We start from the raw sequence: 19,990 nt of genomic DNA, 5'->3' as shown, positions 1-19,990 counted from the left end.
ATCCACGCCACCGCTGCCTGCTGCCCTTTGACCTGCTCACTCTTCCCACCTTGTCAGTTCAGTTCAGACCTTCACCTGAACCTGTAATGCTCCACCTGGAATGTGTTCCCACCGTGATCCTTCTCTCTGCCTGATATAGACCTCATCTCGAGCATTTCCTCCATGGCTGACTTTACCTAGCTGTGCATGCTCAGTCACTCAGTCATGTCCCACTCTTTGTGACCCCGCAATGGCCTGTAGCGCACCAGGCTCCTCTGTCCATGGGATTTTCCAGGCAAGATTACTCCAGTGAGTTGCCATTTCCTATCCAACTGTGTGGCAGAGTTATTAGCAGATTAATACACAGCTGCTGCTGCTGCTAAGTCACTTCAGTCATGTCCGACTCTGTGTGACCCCAGAGATGGCAGCCCACCAGGCTCCCCCGCCCCTGGGATTCTCCAGGCAAGAACACTGGAGTGGGTTGCCGTTTCCTTCTCCAATGCATGAAAGTGTAAAGTGAAAGTGAAGTCACTCAGTTGTGTCCGACTTTTAGCGACCGAATGGACTGCAGTCTACCAGGCTCATCCGTCCATGGGATTTTCCAGGCAACAGTACTGGAGTGGGGTGCCATTGCCTTCTCTGAAGTTAACACACAGAAATAAGAACAAATGTTTTCCAGAATTTCACTCAGAGATATAATCATCTTGCTTGTGGGATGTTTTTGTCTCCTAAGCTAGAACTTCTGTTTCTTAAGCGTGAGGCAATATTATCTATATATTTCTTTAGCACCCCCATCCCATCCACCCTCCCCACAGTCTATTTTGGTCTTTTGCACATAGGACATCCTCAACACATGCTACTGACTGACTGGAAGACTTAAAACACTGGAAATTTCGAAAAGTTTTGCTTGTGAAGGGGAAGTACACCATTCCTCCCGTCCATTTTTTTTTATTTAGTTTTTTTATTGAAGAATAATTGCTTTACAGAATTTTGTTGTCTTCTGTCACACCTCAACATGAATCAGTCATAGGTATACATATACCCCTTCCCTTTTGAACCTCCCTCCCATCTCCCTCCCCATCCCACCACTCTAGGTTGATACAGAGCCCCTGTTTGAGTTCCCTGAACCATACAGCAAATTCCCATTGGCTATTTTACACATGGCCTTCCGTCCTTTTTAAAGAAATATTTTCTAAAGAATACTATATTTTCCCTTGTGATATTTTCCCTTGTGATTTCCCTGAGGAACTAAACAGGAGATGTCAGAATGACAGGTGGATAGATTCATCTGCACTCCATGCTCTGCTCTGTTCTGTCTGTCACGCCTTTATGAATTTTAAAGGAACGGAAAGGGAATCTTTAGGTCAGGTACTCATCTGTTGAAAGGCTCTGTAGGACAGCCTACGGGAAAGAGAGGCCTTGCGGTTTCATCAAGAGTCGGAACACTGCTTATATGTTTTGCTTGACCACTGACTTTCTTAGAAGGGGGCTTTGGTTGTTACTCACATTCTATGCCTCAATATTAAATCTCAAAATGAAGGAAACTCCTTCTTGTCTAAGGACATGGGGTGCAGGGTAAAGGGACACTGCAATTCAAAGATACAACTAGCTCAATGTGATGTGAAGGACCCTGGAGAGACTCCTCACCCCTCAAATATCTCCTGTTGGTCTGCTCGAGGACAGAAAAAGACGACTCATCTTCGTTAAGGCGGCAAGGGCCTGGTTAAAATACAAATGTATTATCTAGGAAGACATGATACTACTTTGCTTTTATTCCGAGATCACATTTCACCCACATTTTAATGTTTCTGAACCAAGCAAAATGCGTTTTTATAATCAATGTGACTCATCAATGTAGTAGTGCTTATTTCTCATGAACAGCTAAGTTCATTATTATTAAATAGATAAGAATCTCTGTAAAATTTGCTAAAACTTGAGACACCTGGACCCCATAGGAACAGGTGCCTATTCAAGAGGCCTGGAAAGTGACGAGGAATTTGCATTTGCAACAAGGACCCCAGGAGATTCTGAGCTGGAAGCCCTGCTTCAAGAATCTCCCAGTCATTTTTTGGGTTCAGGGAATATGATCTTTATGGATCTTAATAGTCAGTTTGTAAGTTGTGTCCTATGGAAGCTGCTTGGGTCCTCAGTCACTGGGTGTGCAATTCATAACCAGGCACTGGGGAGAGAGTTGCCCTTTAAGTATGGCAATCATGGGTCCTGTGTTTTCTCAGTTCAACTGTGCTCTGCCATTTTTCCCTGCTGCTGCTAGGTCGCTTCAGTCATGTCTGACTCTGTGCGACCCCATAGAAGGCAGCCCACCAGGCTCCCCCGTCCCTGGGATTCTCCAGGCAAGAATACAGGAGTGGGTTGCCATTTCCTTCTCCAATGCATGAAAGTGAAAAGTGAAGTCGCTCAGTCATGTCTACTCCTAGAGACCCCATGGACTGCAGCCTACCAGGCTCCTCCATCCATGGGATCTTCCAGGCAAGAGTACTGGAGTGGGTTGCCATTGCCTTCTCCGATTTTCCCCTGAAATGCTCTTATTTTGGCATCTAAACTCCATCTCCCAGATGCCTTTCATTTTCAAACATTTCAGATACTTAAGTAAATTAGGTGAGTTTCTGTCCTTGAGAAACTTACTCTAGTGAGTAGGTCTTGCAAACTGACCTGAGCAGGATTACTGGTATTAAAATGTGAGCCACCTAGGAATTGTTAAACCAAGAATGTCAGCTACTCTCCTCTACAACTTTGTTACCTGGTTATGATCAAAGCAAGCCACCGGCAAAATTCTGCTGCTCTTATAGACACTTATTAATAAGAAGTTTCTATAACCGTGTGTGCAAGATTCTCTCAAAACAATTGCCAGTATTTGAGGCAGAAATCTACCACCAGTATAGCCATCATGGGGCAACCAGAATCCTCCAAAATTCATGACAGGACCCAAGACAAAGTAAAGGCTTTCCTGAGGATCATTCTAAGGGTGCAGATTGTAATTTTAGCTGAATATGTATGTCCTGCTCAGGCAAGAGTGGAAGGTTTCTAAAGTATTTGAACTTATGGGCTTATCTTGAATATCTTTTTATTTTCAAGGAGATTCCATTTCTAACTTTCATCATGTTAATCAAATGCCACCAATTTCACCAAAAAAAAAAAAAATTCTGACATGAACTATGCTAATTGGCAAAGTACCCATATTGATGGAGATGTGAATAACAGAAGCTCTTTGCCTTTGGATTTTGCATTCTTGATTAAAGTCCAGAAATATTTGGTTAGAGCCTAAACTAGGTAGCACCGGTACAAGACAGCACTGTATATTCAGAAGAATTTAGTAACAACAGATCCCTTAGGACTAGTGGCTCTGGCAGAAGCATGCAACCAGGCTCTGAGGACACAGACAAGGGAGGGACTAATTCTGTCTGGCAGATGGGAAGTGACGGGGTAAGGACAGAATATCTTCATAGAAAAGATGGCCCAAGCTGTCTGTGTTTAAATGGGTAGAAATGTATCAATCAGGCAGATCCAGGGTATCATAGCTTTGACTAGGTCCATCTAGTCAAAGCTATGGTTTTTCCAGTAGTCATGTATGGAGGTGAGAGTTGGACTATAAAGAAAGCTGAGCACCAAAGAATTCATGGTTTTGAACTGTGGAGTTGGAGAAGACTTGAGAGTCCCTTGGACTGCAAGGAGATCCAATTAGTCAATCCTAAAGAAAATCAGTCCTGAATATTCATTGGAAAGACTGATGCTGAAGATGAAACTCCAGAACTCTGGCCACCTGATGCAAAGAACTGACTCCTTGGAAAAGACTGTGATGCTGGGAAAGATTAAAGGCAGGAGGAGAAGGGGACGACAGAAGATGAGATGGTTGGATGGCATCATCTACTTGATGGACATGAGTTGAGCAAGCTCCAGGAACTGGTGATGGACAGGGAAGCCTGGCTGCAGTCCGTGGGGTCACAAAGAGTCAGAAACAACTGAGCGACTGAACTAAACCAAACTGAGCAAAGGGAAACAATGTCAGCCTAACACAAAGTCTTGAGAAACTACATACCTCACTAGGGGTGGGTAAACATGATGGGGAAGATGGGTTAGAACCATAACCAAGAACTAGACAACAAAGAACCATCTAGACTCTGCTCTAGGGTTTGTTCTTTATCTGGTGGGCATCCAGATGTGAGACAACAATCTCTTACCTAGTTCAACTTTGGTTCAGAACATAGATCATCAAACTGTGAGACCAACATAGATCTAGACTAGGTCAGCCTTCTTCCCAAGCCTTTCTAACTGAAGTCCCCAGAGCCCTGAATATCCACTCCATCCATATTGTTTCTTTCCATAAAAAATCCAAGTAGTAAGACCAGGGTTCATAGAGCCATTTACTGGTTGGTTGAAAGGGTGATTTGGACAAGTTTCTTTATCTCTCTGACCCTCAGTGTCCTCAATCTGTAAAATAGAGACAATTATATCTTATTCTAAGGATTGTTATGAAGATCAACACTGTGCTTGGTACAGGGGAAATGGTCAGTTAATTTTATTTTTAGTGTCTATGTCTTTTAAACCTGTATCATTATTTTTCCTTATTTATGAATTCTTAGAATGAATGAGATCTATGTTATACAAGTGGTAACTTATCTCACTATAACTAGAGATTACCATTCATTGACCACATGCCAAAACTCTTACTCTAAACCCTTTATCTAAAGGTTTAGTCCCTGAGGCTCCCCAACCCTACTAAATTCCACAAATCTCTCTTATCTGTCTATTGGTCTCATCAGTGTGAGGCTCTCTTGTCTCCAGAGAAAACTACAAGAAATATTTTCTATTTCTATTCCCAGAAGCAGCAAGAAAATCACAGATAACAGCTCAAAAGCTCTTTTTCCTTCCTGTTTTTTTTTTTTTTAATTTTCATATTAATATATATAACAGTTCTAAGCTTTGAAAATCATGATGGCCAGTGGGCTGGCAGGGCTGCCTTCCACTATCTTAGTCAGAACAAATCTAACGTTAGTGCCCTTGGCAACTGTTTCCTGCAGGAGAAACATCTCTTTTTCTAAGGAAACTACATTAACCCTAGCAGGATTTTCAAAGGAAGGCCAGAAATTTCCCCCACCCAATAACTTCAGATATGCAGATGACACCACCCTTTTGGCAGAAAGCAAAGAGGAACTAAAGAGCCTCTTGATGAATGTGAAACAGGAGAGTGAAAAAGTTGGCTTAAAACTCAACATTCAAGAAACGAAGATCATGGCATCTGGTCCCATCACTTCATGGCCAATAGATGGGGAAACAATGGAAACAGTGACAGACTTTATTTTCTTGGGCTCCAACATCACTGCAGATGGTGACTGCAGCCATGAAATTAAAAGATGCTTGCTCCTTGGAAGAAAAGCTCTGACAAACCTAGAACAGTATATTAAAACGCAGAGACATTACTTTACCGACAAAGCTCCATAGTGTCAAACCTATGGTTTTTCCAGTAGTCATGTATCAGTATGAGAGTTGGACTATAAAGAAGGCTGAGCACTGAAGAATTGATACTTTTGAACCGTGGTGTTGAAGAAGACTCTTGAGAGTCACTTGGACTGCAAGGAGATCAAACCAGTCGATCCTAAAGGAAATCAATCCTTAGTATTCATTGGAAGGACTGATGCTGAAGCTGAAGCTCCAATATTCTGGCTACCTGAAGCAAAGACCTGACTCATTAGAAAAAACGCTGATGCTGGGAAAGATTGAAGACAGGAGGAGACGGGGACAACAGAGAGCGAGATGGTTGGACGGCATCACCAACTCAATGGACTTGAGTCTGAACAAGCTCCAGGAGATGGTGAAGGAAAGGGAAGCCTGGCATGCTGCAGTCCATGGGGTTGCAAAGAGTCTGACACCACTGAGTGCCTGAACAACAACTCCCAAGCCTTCCCAATTCTGTACAGCCCCTGCATGACACACTGTAGCCCATCTGCCCTTGAAGGCATCTGGGTAACCCCCATCAAAAGCTCCAGTCATTGTAACAATTTCCACATTACCCCAATAACTAGTTGGCAAGGCCAGGAATGTTGAATCTGAAACCAGGAGGGGCCTTGTGTGGTTCCCAGGTGGGAGACTTTCTGTCCCCTGTTTCTTGTGGACAGGACTCCAGCCTCCATGACCTTCCCTGAGGTCCACAGTTACTAATCAAGGGAGGGGCAGCCGAGAAACCACCTGAGGCAAGATTAAAGGACCCAGGGAAGCTCATAAAGATTTGGAGACTTACCACCTGAGGGGAATGCAAGCATCTTATCAGAGACCCCATCTTTGAATCACTGTTGTTAAACGCCACCAAATTCTCCCTAGGGAGACACATAGTTTTCAAGGCCCTCTGTGTCTCCCTTTGCCTGGCAAAGCAATAAAGCTGTCCTTTCTACTTGACCTAAAACTCTGAGATTTAATTTGGCATCAGCGTCAGAGAGGCCAGGCTTTCGGTAACAAATCCATAAGGGAAGATTTGCAGTGGGGTGAGATGACCAAAGGGAGAGCAAAGTTCTCTGACCATATGCTGAGACCAGGAGTCCTAGGTTTGGAAAACCAGTGGCTGGGGCCAGTGTGTGGAATGTCACTGACCGAGCAAAATGTTGTCAGACTGCTTCCATCACTTTCCCCAGAGTCAGTGTCTGCCCTGGTGAAAACTGTAACAAAGACAGCCTTTGTCACAGCCAGTGCCATGGGACAGAAGGAAGAGGGCCCATGGCACACGTCTCTGGGAAAACAGAAATAGGCTTCACCATTTCTTGCACCCTTGAAATTAAGTGGATGTTGCGTTCCCATATTTATGACAAACATAAAGCCCAGTGCATTTGCTAATAAACCCAAGTTTAAAATCTCAGCTGGCAAGAGGAAAACTTAGAAAAAAAATCCTCTCATCAATTGCTCTTTCACCAAGACGATAACCTGAATGGTCCTTATTAGAAATATCTCACTACAGGCAATAATAACAATAATCACAATGTTAAGTAATGACTAAATAATAAGTATAAGCAGACTTCTTGTTCATAGTGGCTCCTGGTGGTAAATGTGTCTGATAAAGCTTAGAATCCATATTTCATGGTAGGATGCTCCAGAGACTCGGCCTTATACCTGGCATTGTAACAACCCATAGTCAAGCCTCTTGAGTTTGATACTTGTGTAGATTGGGGCAGACAGAGGGAATGTGATGCTCTTTCAGTCTTTTATGGAAATTAATATCATCACAGAGGTTGTGAGACATATCACCACACACCAATCAGAATGGGTAAAATGAAAAATAGTGACACCCTCAAATGCTGGTGAGGATGCAGACATTTGTATATTGCTGGTGGGAATGTAAAATGGCAACAATCACTTTGGAAAATAGTTGGGCAATTTCTTAAAAAAATAAAATAAACATGTAAATATCATATGAAAGATCGGTTGTATTCCCGGGCATTTATTCTAGAGGAATAAAATTTATGTTCACACAGAAACACACACTTGAAGTTTAAAGCAACTTTATAATAGCTAAGAACTATAAAAACCAATATAGGTTTGGCCACCTAATGCGAAGAGACTACTCAATGGAAAAGATGCTGTTGCTGGGAAAGATTGAAGGCAAAAGCAGGAGAAGGAGGTAGCAGAGGATGAGATGGTTGGCTGGCATCACCAACTCAATGGACGTGAATCTGAACAAACTCCAGGAGATAGTGGAAGACAGAGGAGCCTGGTGTGCTGCAGTCCTTGGGGTCACAAAGAGTTGGACACAACTTAGCAACTGAACAACAACATAAAACCAAACAATGTCCTTCAACACATTGAGGTACATCCAGACTGTGGAAAGCTACTCAGCCATAAAAAGGGATGAACTATTGATACATGCAACCACTTGGATGAATGTCCAGGAAATTATGCTGCGGTAGCCATCCTGCAGAAACAAGATGGACTGCCATCCAAAATGCAGTTCAAACGTTGATACTAATGACTCTACACACACATCAAGAGGGTATGAAAGATTTATGACTCACATAATATGGTTATCAAGAGTCAGCTAGATGGGCTTACCAAGCAGCCCAAAAATGACTTGAGAAGGCCCGGAAAGAAGACTGGCTTGGGGTTTTTTATTGTGGTTATTATCTATAAGGGTGGAGCTGGAGTGAGGGATCCCCCACACAGTAGGGGTCACATGGTCGGAATCTCCCACCAGCACCAAAGGAAAGAATTTGGGCTTTCTAATCAGCTTGCCTAGTTTCAGGATGTAAGGGGCAGAGGGAAGGGTGAGGTAGGAAACTGTCAGCAAACATCCAAAAATGGAGTTCGGTTCAGTCGCTCAGTCGTGTCCGACTCTTTTTGACCCCATGGACTGCAGCACGTCAGGCCTCCCTGTCCATCACCAACTCCTGGAGCTCGCTCAGACTCATGTCCATAGCATCAGTGATGCCATCCAACCATCTCATCCTCTGTCATCCCCCTCTTCTCCTGCCTTCTATCTTTCCCAGCATCAGGGTCTTTTCCAATGAGTCAGTTCTTCCCATTAAGTGCCAAAGCATTGGAGTTTCAGTTTCAGCATCAGTTCTTCCAATGAATATTCAGGACTGATTTCATTTAGGATTGATGGGTTGGATCTCCTTGCAGTCCAAGGGACTCTCAAGAGTTTTCTCCAACACCACAGTTCAAAAGCATCAATTCTTCAGTGTTTGGCTTTCTTTACAGTCCAACTCTCACATCTATACATGACTACTGGAAAAACCATAGCCATGACTAGATGGACCTTTGTCGGCAAAGTAATGTCTCTGCTTTTTAATATGCTGTCTAGATTTGTCATAGCTTTTCTTCCAAGGAGCAAGTGTCTTTTAATTTCATGGCTGGAGTCACCATCGGCAATGACTTTGGAGCACCCCTCAACCCCCGCCAAAAAAAAAATGGAGTTAAGACTCTTTATTATGTGTGGTTACCAGGTAACTCAGTGGTAAAGAATCTGCCTGCCAATGCAGGAGATGAAGGAGAGGCAGATTTGATCCCTGGGTCAAGACGATCCCCTGGAGGAGGAGATGATGACCTAGTCTAGTATTCTTGCCTGAGAAATCCCATAGACAGAGGAGCCTGGCGGGCTACAGTCCATGGGGTTGCAAGGAGTTGAACACAACTTAGAGACTGAGAACACGGCATGCAAAGAAAAAAAGCCAGTCTCAGAAGATTACTCACTGTCTCCTTTTATTTAGATAACATTTTTGAAATGACGCAGTTTCAGAAAGGGAAGAGATTTGTTAGTGGTTGCCAGGACAGAGGGGTGGAGGTAGGGTTGAGGGAGGTGGCATGGTGGTTGCACATGGCAACATGAGGGATCCTTGTGGTGCTGGAGCTGTCAGTATCCCCACTGTGATGGTGAATACACAAACCAGCATGGGTGAAAAAATTGCATAGAACAAATGAAAGCATGGAAATGTGAAAAGTATGGATGGCTTGCATCAATGTCAGCACTCTGGTTGTGATGTCATACAATAGCTTTGCAAAATGTTACCATTAGGAGAAAGTGACTCGATGGACTTGAGTTTGAGTGAACTCCAGGAGTTGGTGATGGACAGGGAGGCCTGGCGTGCTGCGATTCATGGGGTCGCAAAGAGTCGGACGTGACTGAGCGACTGAACTGACTGAACTGACTGAGGAGTGGGTACAAAGGAGCTCTCTGTGTTGAGTCTTAAAACTGCATGTGAATACACAATTATCTCAAAACAGTATTTCAATTTTAGAAATGCTTAAATTGCAAATTCCCTGGCAGTCCAGCAGTTAAGACTCTGCATTTCCACTGCTGTGGGCCTGGGTTCAATCCCTGGTGGAGAAACTAAGATCCCACAAACCACATGGCACAGCCAAAATAAGGAAAGCTTGTGTGACGGATGGGGAGTCTATGTGGATTATAGGACTCTCCTGGTTGGGAGAAAGAGCATGACTGAGTGAATGTCTCTGAACTGAGCCAACACACCCACTGCCACTATCGGGTCCTTATAAATTTATCTTCAACAATGCAAAGGCTAGCCATGGGTCAGACTCCATGATTATCATTGGAACCAAATACTGGATAAACTTTTAGAGGAACTGAATTAGAGGTACAGAGAAAGAAAGACAAGACAAAACTGAGAGGGGGACCTTTTAGCAATCATATTTACAATACGTGAATTAATAACAGAAAAATGTTCATGAAGAAATAATTAACTGATAACTATCTACGTAAGGGTATCACCTACAATTCAGTCATTCTCTAACTTTTTCAATGAAATATTCCATAAAAATAGAGGAAAGTAGATATTTACATACACATGGATAAAAGTCTTGTGTGCAGCCAGACAGCCATCTCAAACCTGAAATACCTGTAAAATTTATGTAAATATCCCATTACATTCCATAACACATCTATGCTTACTGTGACGTAACAGTAGCTTTTCAATTAAAAAATTTCAAATTTTAAAATTGTTAGGGGAAGTACACTGACTGAAACTGCCCACCCTGGCCAAGTACCATAGTTATCATTTGCATGAGTTGTTTTACAACAGGAGGTGCTGGTAAGGAACACAGAACCAGCAAGCTACCACCAACTAAAGATTTTGGGAAAGGTCGAAACGTGACACCATGTGCCCAACCACCTCCCAGAATCCTCGCTGACATCCATCTTGGCTAAGCAATGCATGTGCCACCAGGAAGGACTCTGAATCAGAATGACTGGCCAAAAAGAACCTGAAAACTAATCCCATCACCATAAAACCCGAGACTGTGAGCCACGTGGCAGAGCAGTTCTGGTTTCCCTTACTCTACTGCTCTCTCTCTGGGCACCCCGTCCCAATAAAATCTCTTGCTTTGTCAGCACATGTGTCTCCTCAGACAATTCATTTCCAAGTGTTAGACAAGAGCCCACTTTCGGGCCCCCCTTTCTGCAACAAAACTGTATGAAAAATTAAGTAGTTTGAGCAATATTGGCCTCTAGGAGTATGACTGCTGCATGGCTCATACATGCTTGCATTTCAGGTACACAGCCTCTGTTGCAAAAAAGCACAGCTCTACATTTTTCTGAAGGCTTTAAATGAAATTTTTCTTTAAAAAAAAAAGAGTCTAGGCTGCACTCGCCCTCTGCAATGGCCCACACTCTGTCTGTAGGGCGTGTTTCTCTCTCTATCTGAATAAATCCACTTCTTACCTAAAAAAAAGTCTAAACTTCAACTTTGCGTCTTTGCCCATACTCCTCCTTCCATCTAGAACACTTTCCTCAGCCTTTCTCCCCATGAATCTCTGTCTATGACTTAAGTCCCAAGTAAAACGCTGTGTCCATGAATCCACCTCAAACTTTCTGAGGCAGAATGCATTTCCTCCTTCTCTGTACAGTATTCTTTTTTTCTTTGTACAGTATTCCTAAACCCACTTCTATTTTAGTCATTGTCCTCCCACTTCAGTTCAGTTGCTCAGTCGTGTCTGACTCTTTGCGACCCCATGGACTGCAGCACGCCAGGCTTCCCCGTCCATCACCAGTCCCACAGCTTGCTCAAACTCACGTCCATTAAGGAGGTGATGCCAACCAACCATCTCATCCTCTGTCGTCCCCTTCTCCTCCTGCCTTCAATCTTTCCCAGCATCAGGGTCTTTTCCAAGGAGTCAGTTCTTCGCATCAGGTGGCCAAAGTATTGGAGCCTCAGCATCAGTCCTTCCAATGAATATTCAGGACTGATTTCCTCCCTCTTAGGTACACAAGTTACTCTCAGAAGGGACGTGTGTACATGTCTAACAGGTTGTTTCTATCTTCTAGGTATGCTATTCCTTCTGATTGACCATTGCTTTCTTTCTATTCTTGATGTTCAAATCTTAGCTCAGATGGCACCTCCTTGGATCGGGTGGTACTGGTAGACTGGTACCTCCAGGTTGGGTGGCCACCCAACCTGAAGTCAATATCTAGTCACCTTCATGTCCTCCTTAATTTATCAACATGGCATTTTTTTGTTTCTCTGTTAGTTTACATACTGTAAAATATACATAATATATAATTTACCATTTCAACTATTTTTAACTATACAATTCAGTGGCATTAGGCACATTCATAGTGTTGTGCAAGGATCAACACTATCCATTGCCAACACTTTATTCATCTTCCCAAACAGAACCTCTGTACTAATTAAACAGTAACTCCCCATTACCCCTCTCCTCCCACCCCTGGCAATCCCTATTACACACTCTGTCTCTACTAATTTACCTAATCTATGTTATCTCATATAAAGTGGAATCATTATACAACATTTACTCTTTTGTGTCTGGGTTATTTTCAATTAGCATAATGTTTTTCAAGTTTTTCCATGTTGTAGCATGTGTCAGAACTTCATTCCTTTTAAAGATTGAATAATATTCTATTGTATATATATATTATACCACATTCATGCATTCATGCAGCAAAAGGCATTGTTGTTTCCACCATTTGACTATTGTGAATAATGTTGCTATGAAGATAGCTGCATAAATATCTGTTTAAATCTCTGCTTTTAATACTTTGGGGCATATACCCAGAAGTGAAATTGCTGGATCATATGGTAATTTTTGACAGACGACTCATTGGAAAAGTCCCTGATGCTGGGAAAGATTGAGGACAGAAGGAGAAGAGGGCATCAGAAGATGAGATGGCTGGACAGCATCACAGATGCAATGAATATGAACTTGGGCAAACTCTGGGAGATGGTGAGGGACAGGGAAGTGTGGCATGCTGCAGTCCATAGGGTCACAAAGAGTCGGAAATGACTGAGCAACTGAACAACAATGACAACATGGTAATTCTATGTTTAACTTTTTGAAAAACTGTCATACTGTCAGCATTCAGTTCAGTTCAGTTCAGTCTCTCAGTCGTGTCTAACTCTGTGACACTGTGAACTGCAGCATGCCAGGCCTCCCTGTGCATTACCAACTACCAGAGCTTACTCAGACTCACGTCCATCAAGTCAGTGATGCCATCCAACCATCTCATCCTCTGTCGTCCCCTTTTCTTCCTGCCTTCAATCTTTCCCAGCATCAGGGTCTTTTCCAGTGAGTCAGTTCTTCGCATTAGGTGGCCAAATATTGGAGTTTCAGCTTCAGCATCAGTCCTTCCAATGAATATTCAAGACTGATTTCCTTTAGGATTGACTGGTTGGATCTCTTTACAGTCCAAGGAACTCTCAAGTGTCCTCAACACCACAGTTCAAAAGCATCAATTATTAGGCGCTCAGCTTTCTTTGTAGTCCAACTCTCACATCCATACATGACTACTGGAAAAACCAGAGCTTTGACTAGATGGACCTTTGTTGGGAAAGTAATGTCTCTGCTTTATAATATGCTATCTAGCTTGGTCATAGCTTTTCTTCCAAGGAGCAAGCATCTTTTAATTTCAAGGCTGCAGTCACCATCTGCAATGATTTTGGAACCCCAAAAAATAACATCTCTCACTGTTTCCGCATCTATTTGCCATGAAGTGATGGGACCAGATCTTCGTTTTCTGAATATTGAGTTTTAAGCCAACTTTTTCACTCTCCTGTTTCACTTTCATCAAGAGGCTCTTTAGTTCTTCTTTGCTTTCTGCCATAAGGGTGATGTCATCTGCATAGGTTATTGACATTTCTCCTGGCAACCTGATTCCAGCTTGTGCTTCTTCCAGCCCAGCATTTCTCGTGATGTACTCTGCACATAAGTTAAATAAGCAGAGTGACAATACACAGCCTTGATGTACTCCTTTCCTGATTTGGATCCAGTCTGTTATTCCATGTCCAGTTCTAACTGTTGCTTCTTGACCTGCATTCAGATTTCTCAGGAGGCAGGTCAGGTGGTCTGGTATTCCCGTCTTTTTCAGAATTTTCCACAGTTTGTTGGATCCACACAGTCAAAGGCTGTGATCAGTGTGTGATCAGTGTGTTCAATGAGCCAACAGATGTTGGCAATTTGATCTCTGGTTTCTCTACCTTTTCTAAAACCAGGTTGAACATCTAAAAGTCCATGGTTCACATACTGTTGAAGCCTGGCTTGGAGAATTTTGAGCATTAATTTACTAGGGTGTGAAATAAGTGCAATTGTGCGGTAGTTTGGGCATTCCTTGGCATTGCCTTTCTTTGGGATTGGAATGAAAACTAACCTTTTCCAGTCCTGTGGTTACTGCTGAGTTTTCCATATTTGCTGGCATATTGAGTGCAGCACTTTCACTCAGGACTAAGGTGCCTCTCCCACCACCTCTAGAACACTCCCAGTCAACTAGAGGATCTTTCTGGGGAATGCAAACCTAAAAAGGAAGATGCCTACAAATGCTGTAACTTGAGGGTTGATAACAAAAAGGTCAGCTCAGTTGGAATTCCATCACCTCCACTAGCTTTGTTCATAGTGATGCTTCCTAAGGCCCATTTGACTTCACATTCCAGGATGTCTGGCTCTGGGTGAGTGATCACACCATCATGGTTATCTGGGTCGTGATGATCTTTTTTGTATAGTTCTTCTGTGTATTCTTGCCACCTCTTCATAATATCTTCTGCTTCAGTTAGGTCCATACCATTTCTGTCCTTTATTGTGCCCATCTTTGCATGAAATGTTCCCTTGGTAGCTCTAATTTTCTTGAAGAGATCTCTATAAGCATGGCATTTTGAAAATGCATTTGTTTGTCTGCTCCACTGGAATAAAACCTTCAGGATAGGAAGGACCTGTCAATGCACAACGTGAGAGTCACAAGTTAACCTCAGATAGCTCTGAGAGACTGCTCCAAACAGGCAGTGGAGGAAGATCAATACATAAGATTTTGATGAAGGGGGGAGTTCAATGCAATCAAGTACTCATTTTACAAAAGGTTTTCTGCTAGTCACTGATGTCACCCTGAAGGGATTTAGTGCTTTTCTAGATATGAAGAGATGTGAGGACTGGGATCATGAAATCAGTTCCTGAAAATTTCTATCTAAAGACTTGTTCCACCAGTTTCCCTGGAGTACAGAGTGCCTCACTCTCCACCCTGAATTCCCCTCAGGGGACGTTGAAGGTCGGCAGCTGCAGCAGCACGGGGCTCAATCTCCAAAGAGGCAGATGGCAAGTGCCCTTGTTCTTGCTGTTGTTCAGTCCCTGGCCAAGTGCTCTTGGCAAGTGCCAATATGTAGTTGATAGACCACATCTATCTTTTCTTTCCCTGTGTCTCTAGTGCCTAGGACAAGCACACAGTGGACACTCAGAAGTTTTTGTTAAATAAATGAATGAAGTAGGTCCTCAGCAACTGTTCTGTCTGCTTTACTCTCTACTCCTCTTAAATCAAGGAGCCTCCCTGGTGGCTCAGTTAGTAAAGAATCTGTCTGCAATGCAGGAGACCCAGGTTCGATCCCTGGGTTGGGAAGATCACCTGGAGAAGGAAATGGCACCTACCGCAATATTCTTGCCTGGGAAATCCTATGGGAGAAGAGCCTGGTGGGCTACAGTGCATGGCCTCATAAGAGTCAGATGGGACTTAGTTTCTAAACCACCACCATATCCCTTAAATCAATGACAAATTACCTGAGGGCAGGGCTAGGTCTCATCATGTAACCTTAGCACTTAGCAACAGACTTAAATCCCCAAGATTTGCTTACAGCTTGATTTTCTCAGTTGCGTTCTCTAGATTCAGCCTGATGATTATGGATTAGTAAGAAAGGAAGACTTTTCTCTGGCTTTTTAGGAAGCAAAAGAAAAGGCCCACTGAGGCCAGTTGCCCCCTAGGCATCTCTGCCTTGCTTCTTCTCTCATCCTTTTCCCTTTGATTTCTGGGCTGAAGCACTTGCCAGAGCTAGGACTAAAGGCAGCAGAACAGCTGAAACTCTGTTAAATTACATCATCTGCCTCTGAGAATTGAGGCCTGCTGGCGGAGTCTTTGGTTCAGATAAAATACAAGTTCTGATATCCCAAGACTTCTCAAAATTTCAAACAACAGTCTTTGGAATAAAAAATTTAATGACTTTTAAGTAGTTCTCAGCCTGGTAATTCTGATCACACGTGCCACATGCAGGTAAATAATGTATTTTACTACTCCATACTGTATATAATAAATTACACATGCACACTACATATTGTACTTTATGTATAATAATGGGTTACTAAATGAGAATGGCACCAGGAACCATTTCCATGGATTTTCTCTCCAAATCCTGCCAGCTCCCTTTACTATTAGAACACTTTTTATTTCAGCCAGCAGAATTTGAGACAAAAGAGGATAAGAAAAACCTCCTGGAATCTCAATATCAGCAGGCTCCAGAAGCCTGCCAGATCACAACCACTTCCGCAGGGGCCCCACCACCTTCCCTGCTCCTCCCACCCTCTGTATTGGAGCCGCTGGCCTTCACCTGGGCCCAGCCTCCACAGTCTACTGCCTATATGATTCCCAGACAGGTAGCCTCAAGTCAACCTTTGTCTTTAGATTGACCTATAGGTTGACGCCTCAATCGCCTCTCCAATTCTGCATCTCCCTGTATTAAAAGATCTCTTAAGGCTTTATCACTGCCAGGGCTCTGCCTCAGGTGATGGCCATTCTAGTGGGGCGAGCTTTGCTCACTCAGGGAGCACTGAGTCTTGGGTGTGAGAAGAGTAAGATTACTGTCTATCAAATGGAAATGCTAGTTTCAGAAACTTGGTTAACAAACAAAGAATAGGGAGTTTTATAAAACTCCAATTATGCCTTACAGCCACACCCAAAATCTGTCTCCAAATTCCTAGTTCCTAATATGTTTTTGTTTTTTTCCTAAAAAAAAAAAAAAGTAATTTGCAGAGAATTCCCTGACAGTCCAGTGGTTAGGGCTTAGGGCTTTCACTACTGGGGCCCAGGTTTGATCCTTGGTTGGGAGACTAAGATCTCACAAGCCAGCAATGTGGCAAAAAAAAATTTGCAATTTTTTCCCAATCGTGTGTCATTCTTATTATCTCATGTTGGAGCAGGCAGAAGAGGGAATAGGGAAGTGGACCACATCTCAGCTGACAGATCAGTGAGAAGGAAATAAGCAGACTGAGGAGATCAAGGTCAAGAGGGACAGAAGGCAGAGGTGGAAACCAGGTGGCAGGATGGCCCCAGGTGAAATTCATCTGCCGGCTCCCCTCCCCTGCCAGTCCTGAGTACTCCTCCCCTTTCTGGTGCTGCTGCCAGTTACTAGTCACTAACGGTCCTGGTGGAGAAGGCGATGGCACCCCACTCCAGTACTCATCCTGGAAAATCCATGGACCGAGGAGCCTGGTGGGCTGCAGTCCATGGGGTCATGAAGAGTCGGACACAACTGAGCGACTTCACCTTCACTTTTCACTTTCATGCATTGGAGAAGGAAATGGCAACCCACTCCAGTGTTCTTGCCTGGAGAATCCCAGGGATGGGGGATCCTGGTGGGCTGCTGTCTCTGGGGTCGCACAGAGTCAGACACGACTAAAGCGACTTAGCAGCAGCAGCAACGGTCCTGGAGCAAGGCTACCTCATAGGAGCAGGACAGGAGGGTGGTCAAAACTCTCCTGCCCGGCCAGGCTTCTTCCTGTCCCCAGGCCACATGTAGTGTCTGGTCTAATTATAAGGACAGAAAAGTCTGCCAGAATGTCCTGAAGGAAAAGGTAAAACAAAGACTGTCCTCATACTCTTAGCACTGCTACAGTGTAGCAAACAGGCCCAGAGCAGAGATACAAAGGGACTCAGGGTACCTGGGGTGTCCTGGGTATGCGCTTCATATGTGTCAAACGAATGCATTGATACATACATTGACAGATACAGCAATGATGAATGGATACTGGGATGTTTCCATTGTTGTTGTTCAGTCACTCAGTTGTGCCCAACTCTTTGGGACTCCATGGACTGCAGCATGCCAGGCTTCCCTCTCCTTTGCCATCTCCCAGAGTTTGCTGAAACTCATGTCCATTGAGTTGGTGATGTCATCCAATCATCTCATCCTTAGTTACCCTCTTTTCCTACTGCCCTCAATCTTTTCCAGCATCAGGGTCTTTTCCAAGGAGTCAGCTCTTCGCATCAGGTGGCTAAAGTATTGGAGCTTTAGCTTCAGTATCAGTCCTTCCAATGAATATTCAGAGTTGATTTCCTTTAGGGTTGACTGGTTTGATCTCCTTGCAGTCCAAGGGACTTTCAAGAGTCTTCTCCAACACCTCAGTTCAAAAGTGTCAATGCTTTGGCAATTAGCCTTCCTTATGGTCCAACTCTCAACTCTCACATCTGTACATGACTACTGGAAAAACCATAGCTTTGACTATACAGATGTTTCCATGGTTCACCCCTTTGCAATCTACTCATCTGGGTCTGATCTGTGGCTGTTTCCAGTCACCAGTTCCTACGATTCACTCATACTGCTGAGTAGTACACACTACTCAGGACACACTGCAGAAACAGGAGGGGAAGGAGCACAGATGTCCCTATTACACTTCCTCACTATGATGGTTGCAGTCCCATAAAAATCTGTACAGAGGATAGAGTAGATGCTATCTGTTCCAATTACAGATAAAACAGATGTACAAAGTAGATTGTAACTTGCTAAGACCATAAAACAGGCAGTTGGTGGCTGTGAAAGGTCTGAGGACCCAGGACATCTGGTCCCTAAGTTGGAGCACTCTCCCACAGCTGGCTTACACTGCCATGGGACAGAGCAAGCAGAAAATGTGACCTTGACTTCTTAATCAACCAGACTCCATCATCTCTCACTGTTGAAGGAAGAGCTCTTTCCTACTTGCTGTCCTGAGGAGGGCAAACAACAACCAAATTAGCCAAACAGGCCAGTCCTGAACAAAGTTCCAAAGGAAAGGCCTTTTGTTTGTTTGTTTTCTTGCTGGCTTTGAACCTCTCCCAGGACCTTTTAAGTCCATCAGAAATGCTTTCTTAATTCCTGAAAGGTCTTTTTGGTAGAGATAGTGGAGGAAAGAAAGGGTACTGGCCCTCAGGCAGATATGCCTCTAATGACCTCATTCATCTTGCTACAGTTTTTCTTTTTTTTTTAAATAGGATTATATCCTAAAAAATATATATGTTGAAGAAGACTCTTGAGAGTCTCTTGGACTGCAAGGAGATCAAATCAGTCAATTCTAAAGGAAATCAACACTGAATACTCATTGGAAGGAATAATGCTAAAGCTGAAACTCCCAATACTTTGGCCACCTGATGCGAAGAACTGACTCATTGGAAAAGACCCTGATGCTGGGAAAGATTGAAGGTAGGAGAAGGGGATGACAGAGGATGAGATGGTTGGATGGCATCACTGACTCAATGGACATGAGTTTCAGCAAACTCTGGGAGATGGTGAAGGAGAGGGAGGCCTGGCGGGCTGCAGTCCATGGAGTCACAAAGAGTTGGACAGGACTGAGTGGATAACAACAATATCCTAAGAGAAGTCTTAAAATGGGTAAATGATTTTATCCTCTTTTTCACAGGCATTTGCATTTTAAAAGAGGAAGACCAAGATTCTGGAATTGGCTTCGCCAGTTGCAGTACTATTTGCATTACCCAAGAAAGAGAAGGGACTGTAGAGGTCAGAGACCTTCCCAGCTAATGGTCACCCCCTATTTTGACCACAGGCCAGTCCAGCAGCCAAGAAGAGCTTTGGGAAGCAGGAAGGGAAGACAGACCCCACTGTAGAAACACCACATTGGGGAATGCCACCCTCTTGGTTTAATCTCTCTGACAAGCATACTGGTGGGGGTGGGAGGTAGGTTAAGAGGAGCAAAAACACTTCAAGAGAAGTCTGAGGATCTATCTTGCTTTTTGAAATCAAAACCAAAGTTGACATCCTACTGTATAGCACATGGAACTTTGCTCAATGTTATGTGGCAGCCTGGATGGGAGGGAAGTTTGGAGGAGAATGAATTCTTGTATGGCTGAATCCCTTCGCTGTTCACCTGAAACTATCACAACATTGTTAATCAGCTATATTGGAATATAAAATAAAAAGTTCAAAATAAAGTTAACATTCAAAAGGAAAAACAAAAAACGGAACATGGCGGTGACTCGCTGATTTCTTCTGAACATTGATGAATGACAGTTTCCCTCTCACTCCTCCTCACC

Source organism: Bos grunniens, chromosome 20 (genome assembly GCF_055505025.1).
Source record: "Bos grunniens cultivar Pamir isolate PY7600 chromosome 20, Bosgru_T2T1.0, whole genome shotgun sequence".
Taxonomy (NCBI): domain Eukaryota; kingdom Metazoa; phylum Chordata; class Mammalia; order Artiodactyla; family Bovidae; genus Bos; species Bos grunniens.
This window is presented reverse-complemented; position numbering follows the sequence as displayed.